Source organism: Mustelus asterias, unplaced genomic scaffold (assembly GCF_964213995.1).
Source record: "Mustelus asterias unplaced genomic scaffold, sMusAst1.hap1.1 HAP1_SCAFFOLD_71, whole genome shotgun sequence".
NCBI lineage: Eukaryota > Metazoa > Chordata > Chondrichthyes > Carcharhiniformes > Triakidae > Mustelus > Mustelus asterias.
This window is the reverse complement of record NW_027590132.1, coordinates 1,448,492-1,455,610: the sequence shown is the minus strand read 5'-3', so window position 1 is coordinate 1,455,610 and position 7,119 is coordinate 1,448,492. Positions and strand designations below refer to the sequence as shown.

Sequence of the window (7,119 nt, the reverse complement as noted above, 5' to 3'; positions counted from 1 at the left end):
GGAATTTATCGTCGATGATTGCGAAAAATACCAGAAAGCAACATAGAACATTGAAATCCCAAAATCTAGACGACAACTGCAACATCACCGGCTCGCCAGCGATGGCGGTGTACTGGTGAGCATGGATGCTTCCCAGCTATCACAGAATTTGCTTTCTTAAGCAAACCATATGGAAGTTCCAGGTGGCAAATAAAGCAGTTTCCCGGCGTTTGGTTGCCAACATACATGTCGGTGTAACTGAAATATAAATAGGTTTCAGCTCCTCTTATTTCCCAATCAGAAGACATTTAGGCTTTGTTTTCTGATTGTTAATAATTAGGATTTTCTGTGAACTGTAGTGTGGAGTCCGATTTAATTACTGGGATAGAAACAGAAAATGTTGCGAAAAATTCAGCGGGTCAGATCGCACCTCTGGATTGAGAAACAGAATTAATGTTTCATGTCAAATATGACTCTTCTTTGGAACTGATGAGAGGTGGAATGCGTTTCATGCTGTTTAGTAAATGGAGAGGGGAATGTCGAGCAGAAGAGGAACAAGAGACACCGCTCTTTGCTTGATCCCACCTGCTGCTCGAACCCTCCCTTTGAACTCAAACCCGTCAGTCAGTCTCCATTATACGCGTATAACACGTAGTCTTTGCTGTGGTCCCTGACCACAGCAAAGTGAAACACGCATTCGTCAACAGATATTCCGATTGAGGTTATCCCTTAGAATAGTTTTGACCACTGATGGGGGAAATTTTTAGAATGATGTCGTGGCCGAGTGGTTAAGGCGATGAACTAGAAATCCATTGGGGTTTCCCCGCCGCAGGTTGAAATCCTGCCGACTACGTTGTTCATTTAGTTTCATTTTTTCCCACGTTCCTTTGTGAAATTTGATGACTGACGCCCATTGGCGTCACCACATCTTTCAACAACAGGAAATGTTTTCAAAATTCCAATTCACAAAATGTCCGTTTTAATTACAGCAAAGAGCATCCAAATTTGCGATAGGCTTTTCTTCTGTCCCTTTCTCCTTTTATCCAATTAATTTGCCTATCGGGAAATATTTGTGTAAATATAGGCGTTAGTATCCACGCGGGACACTGGTGTTCAATTTCCCGCAGGGCAGAGGAAACACCGAATTTAACGAGACTCAAGCAATTGAGTCATAATTCCTTGCTGGGGCCGCAATGAAAGCCGGAATCCACAAAGCATTTAGGAAAATTGCACGTGAAACGGCCTCGTGCACAATTTCCAAGTGTTGGAAATTGGAATTAGAGTAGATGGATGTTTCATGTCCGTCGCCGACGGGATGTGCTTTAGGGCCACTTTCTGTGCTGTAAAGCCAATGAGTCAATTCCTTGAATCTTTTTAAATTCGGTGTTTCCTCAGCCCTGCGGGAAATTGAACACCGGTTTGCCGCGTGGATACCAGCGCCGATATTTCCAACAAATATTTCCCGATAGAAAAATTAATTGGAGATAAAGTGACTTAGGCAAAGGGACAGAAATAAGCCTATCGCAAATTCGGATGATGTTTGCTGTATTTAAAGCAGACATTTTGTGAATTGGAATTTTGAAAACAGTTCCTGTTGTTGAAAGATGTGGTGACACCATACGGCGTCAGGCACGAAATTTCACAAAGGAACGTGGGAAAAGATGAAACTAAATGAAAAACGTAGTTGGCATGATTCGAACCACCGCAGGGAGACCCGAATGGATTTTTAGTCCATCACGTTAACCACTCGGCCACAACTACATTGAGAAGCTTACTGAACGTCACTCTGATGAGTGGTCAAACCATTCTAAGGGACACCTTCAATTGGAATATCCGTTGACGAATGAGTGTTTCACGTTACAGTGGTCAGGAAATAATTTGCAAACATAAAAGCTGGGGGTTTCCGAAAAAAGATCAACCTAATTTCCCTTTCCGTCATGACTTCAGAAAATGAGGCTGATGTGGACTTCTAAACTGCTTTTGGCCTTCAACATCAAACTCTTTTCTCAGATTTTCCATATTACCTATGTCCTCTGGTATGTTTATAACGAAATATTCAATCATACAGAATTTGGCCATAAGGCAATCTCTTTAGCGTGTGTTCTTGCCTCACTTCAGCTGCAGAAGTATGAGCTTGAGCAACATCTTTTCGTTCCATTCCCATTTTAAATCCACTTCTTCTTGTTCTTAAATTTACTGGTCATCTTTTTCAGGCGATGTGGTATCGCCGGAAATCGGCAAATCAATGTCAACAGAAAATTCACCCATACATTTGGTAATGAGATTGAATTTGCAGTTTACACACTGCTCAGTACTTCAAACTTTTTAAAATGAAGAAACAAACTGTCTTTTTCTGAACTTCGTCGTCTGGCCTCTTGAAACCTCCCTTTCAACGCGAACTTTTGCAGTAATCAGCTATCTTTTCCGTCCTTGAAAGTTGAATCATGACTGGGTTATCTGCATCAAACATTTTGAACTCAAACCCGACAGTCAGTCGCCATTATACTCATAAAACAGGTGGTCTTTATTCTCCATTCTCTCGGCTCCATTCTCCCTCCTCAGATGATGTCAGGTCGGCTGAGATTTTCCAGCATTTTTTTGTTTTTGTTTCAGATGCCAGCCTCCGAAGTAATTTGTTTTTATATTACTGTTTCAGTGGTCGGTGAACAATGTTATTAGTGTCGTCTCCTGTTTAACAAGTGACTCAAATTTAGTCTACATCTGCCTATCTGTGACAGAGGAGAGTATGAAATTATTAATGGATGCTTCAATATCTTGTGTCTGTGAGTAAGATCATTTCAGTAGCTAAACTAATAATCTCAACGTGAATGTGGGCGGGATGGTCAATAGGTTTATGAATGAAGCGAAAAGCGGTGGGCTGATAAATAGGTATGAGATCATATGGATTATTTTTGCTGCATTTCGAGCAGACATTTTGGGAATAAGAACTTGGACATGCTATTGAAAGGCGTGGGGTGCCATTCCGTGTCAGGTACGATTCAACACAAAGGAACATGGCGATGTTTAGAACTAAATGTGAAATACGAAGAACGCATTTGGTAGGATTTGAATGCGAGCAGGTGGGGCCCAATGGAAATTTAGTCCATCGTTTTACCTCTCGGCCACTGCCACATAGAATGGTTTGCCGAAAATCACACAGAAGTCATCAAGTAATTCACACATGCTTTTGGTAATGGGGGTGAATATGTAGGTCGCACAACACTTAAACTTTTTAAAAATGAAACAAGATACAGTCTTTCTCTGAACTTCTTCCACTTGCCTCTTGAAACCTCCCTTTCAACTCAAACTGTTGCAGTTATCATCTATGTCTGCTGCCCAAGAAATGTGAATCATTGTTGGGTTATCTGCATCAGGAATGTATTGTCGATGATTGCAAAAAACACGAGAAGGCAGAAAGTTGAAATTCAAAAATCTAGACGACTACTGCAACATTATCTGCCCGTCAGCGATGGTGGTGTAGTGGTGAGCATGTACAAAGAACAAAGAACAATACAGCACAGGAACAGGCCCTTCGGCCCTCCAAGCCCGCGCCGCCCGCTGGTCCAAACTAGACCATTCTTTTGTATCCCTCCATTCCCACTCAGATCATATGGCTATCTTGATAAGTCTTAAACGTTCCCAGTGTGACCGCCTTCACCACCTTGCCTGGCAGCGCATTCCAGGCCCCCACCACCCTCTGTGTAAAATATGTCCTTCTGATATCTGTGTTAAACGTCCCCCCCCCTTCACCTTGAACCTATGACCTCTCGTGGACGTCACCACCGACCTGGGGAAAAGCTTCCCACCGTTCACCCTATCTATGCCTTTCATAATTTTATACACCTCTATTAAGTCTCCCCTCATCCTCCGTCATTCCAGGGAGAACAACCCCAGTTTGCCCAATCTCTCCTCATAACTAAGCCCCTCCATACCAGGTAACATCCTGGTAAACCTCCTCTGTACTCTCTCCAAAGCCTCCACTTCCTTCTGGTATTGTGGCGACCAGAACTGGACGCAGTATTCCAGATGCGGCCGAACCAACGTTCTATACATCTGCAACATCAGACCCCAACATTTATACTCTATGCCGCGTCCTATAAAGGCAAGCATGCCATATGCCTTCTTCACAACCTTCTCCACCCTGTGGCGTCATTTTCAAGGATCTGTGGACTTGCACACCCAGGTCCCTCTGCGTATCTACACCCTTTATGGTTCTGCCATTTATCATATAGCTCCTCCCTACATTATTTCTACCAAAATGCATCACTTCGCATTCATCAGGATTGAACTCCATCTGCCATCTCTTTGCCCAAATTTCCAGCCCATCTATATCCTTCTGTAACTTCTAACAATGCTCCTCACTATCTGCAAGTCCTGCCAATTTTGTGTCGCCCGCAAACTTACTGATCAGCCCAGTTACACCTTCTTCCAGATCGTTGATATAAATCACAAACAGCAGAGTTCCCAATACAAAGCCCTGCGGAACACCACTAGTCACAGGCATCCAGTCGGAAAAAGACCTTTCCACTACCACCCTCTGTCTTCTATGACCAAGACAGTTCGCCACCCATCTAGCCACCTCCCCCTTTATCCCATGAGATCCAACCTTTTTCACCAGCCTACCATGACGGACTTTGTCAAACGCTTTACTAAAGTCCATATAGACGACATCCACGGCCCTTCCCTCGTCAACCATTCTGGTCACTTCTTCAAAAAACTCCCCCAGGTTAGTGAGGCATGACCTCCCTCTCACAAAACCATGCTGACTATCGTTAATGAGTTTATTCCTTTCTAAATGCGCATACATCCTATCTCTCAGAATCTTCTCCAACAACTTCCCCACCACGGACGTCAAGCTCACCGGCCTATAATAACCCGGGTTATCCTTCCTACCGTTCTTAAATAACGGGACCACATTAGCTATCCTCCAATCCTCTGGGACCTCCTGTCTGCTTTCCCAAGCAGTTGATCTGGGTTGGATTCCCAGCTATCGCAGAACCTGCTTGCTTAAGCAAACCAAATGGAAGCTACAGGTGGCAAATAAAGCAGTTTCTCGGCATTCTGTTGCCAACATGCATGCAGGTGTAATTGAAATACAAATACGTTTCAGCTTCCCTTATTTTCGAATTCAAAAGAAATTCAGGTTTTGTTTTCTTATTGTTAATAATTGGAATTTTTAGTGAACTACAGTGTGGAAACGGATTGGAATTACTGGGATAGAAACAGAAAGTGCTGTGAAAAACTCAGCAGGCCAGATAGCACCTGTGAATTGAGAAACAGATTTTATGTTTCGATTCGAATATGACTCTTCTTTGGAACTGTAGAATGTGTTTGATGCTGTTGAATAAAAGGGGAGGGGCAGGTGAAGCAGAAGAGGAACAAGAGACACGCCCTTTGCCTGATCCCATCTGCTGCTCGAATCCTCTCTTTGAACTCAAACCCGTCAGTCAGTCTCCAGTATACTCATATAACATATAAGTCTTTATTCTCTGTTCTCTCGGCTCTATTCTCGCTCCACAGATGATGTCAGACCTGCTTAGATTTTCCAGAATTTTCTGTTTTTGTTTCAGATGCCAGCGTCCGCAGAAATTTGCGTTTCCATTACTAATTCAGTGCTTGTTGAATAATGTTATTAGTGATCGTCTCCTGTGCAACAAGTGACTGAAATGTAGTTTTCATCTGTCTATCTCTGACAGAGGAGAGTGAGGAATTATTTCTGGATGCTTTCGTCTCTTGTACCTGTGAGTGAGATCATTTCAGTAGTTTAAACGAATAATCTGGGCTTGAATATGGGCGGTATGATCAAAAGGTTTATGAATGACGCGAAAATTGTTGTGGTGAATAAATAGCGATGGGAAAAGCCTTACATTACATGACCATACAGACGTGCTAGCGAGATGGCAGGACAGTTGCACATTGAAGTTAACACTGAGGAGTGTGAGGTGATGCACTTTGGAGGACTAACAAGGCAGCGGAATATACAATGAACTTTAAGATAGAATCAGTTGGATGCTGGAATCTTAGACAAAAACAGAAAATGCTGGAAAATGTCAGCAGGTTGTTAGCATCGGTCGGGACAGAATAGGGCCAACGTTTCGAGTCTAGATGACCCTTCGTCAGAGCTGAGAGCAAGGAGAATCAGCAGAGATAAATACTGAAAGGGTGGGGCGTGGGGGTGGGGGGTGAAATGCGACATAGTGAAATGTAAAGGAGGATACAGCAAGCTGAGAAGGTGCTAAAACTGTCTATTAAGTGATCAGAAAACATAAATGGCAGAACAGATCCCCACAGATGCTGTTAGACTTGCTGACATTTTCCAGTATTTTCTGTTTTTGAGACAATGAACAGCAGGGCGCGAGTAAAGAATGAGGTTCGCAGGAACTTTGAGGCGCACATCCAAAGATTACGGCTGGCAGTTGGATTGATAGTATCAAAATATATTTGAAATAGTTGCCTTCATTAGCCGAGGTATAGGTTATAAAAGCAGGGAGGCTATGATGGAGCTGTCGAAAACAATCCTGAGGCCACAGCAAGAATGCGTACCTTAAATCAAAGCCCTCTGTTTATTGACCCCTCTCCAAAGGGGAAACACTTCTTCGTATCGATAATTATACTTGCTGTGACTGGTACGAAAACCGGAATCCACAAACATTTAAGAAAATTATAACTGAGTACGTGAAACGCCGTCGTGCACAAGGCTACGGACCTAGTGTTGGAAATTGGAATTAGAATAGATGGATGTTTCGTGTCCTTCGCAGACAGGATGCGCCTCAGGCCCACTTTCTGTGCTGAAAAGCCTATGATTCAATTCCTTGAGTCTCTTTAAATTCGGTGTTTCCTCAGCCCTGCGGGAAATTGAACACCAGTTTCCCGCGTGGATACCAACGCCTATATTTCCAACAAATATTTCCCTTTCGGAATATTAATTGGAGATCGAGTGACTTCGACAAAGGAAGAAATAGACAGAAAGATGCCTATCCAAATTCGAATGATTTTTGCTGCATTTAAAGCAGACATTTTGTTAATTGAACTTTGAGAACAGTTCCTGTTGTTGAAAGATGTGGTGACAGAATTCGGCGTCAGGCAACAAATTTCACAAAGGAACGTGGGAAAAGACGAAACTAAATTAACTACATAGTA

At 42.9% G+C, this 7,119-nt stretch overlaps 1 non-coding gene across 1 annotated transcript; it reads left to right on the top strand.

Annotated features, from left to right (window-relative positions):
• The first annotated feature begins 749 nt into the window (after nt 1-749).
• trnas-aga (transfer RNA serine (anticodon AGA)) lies at nt 750-832 on the top strand. Its single transcript has one exon. It is a non-coding gene; the product is annotated as a tRNA-Ser (tRNA).
• The last annotated feature ends 6,287 nt before the right edge of the window (nt 833-7,119 follow it).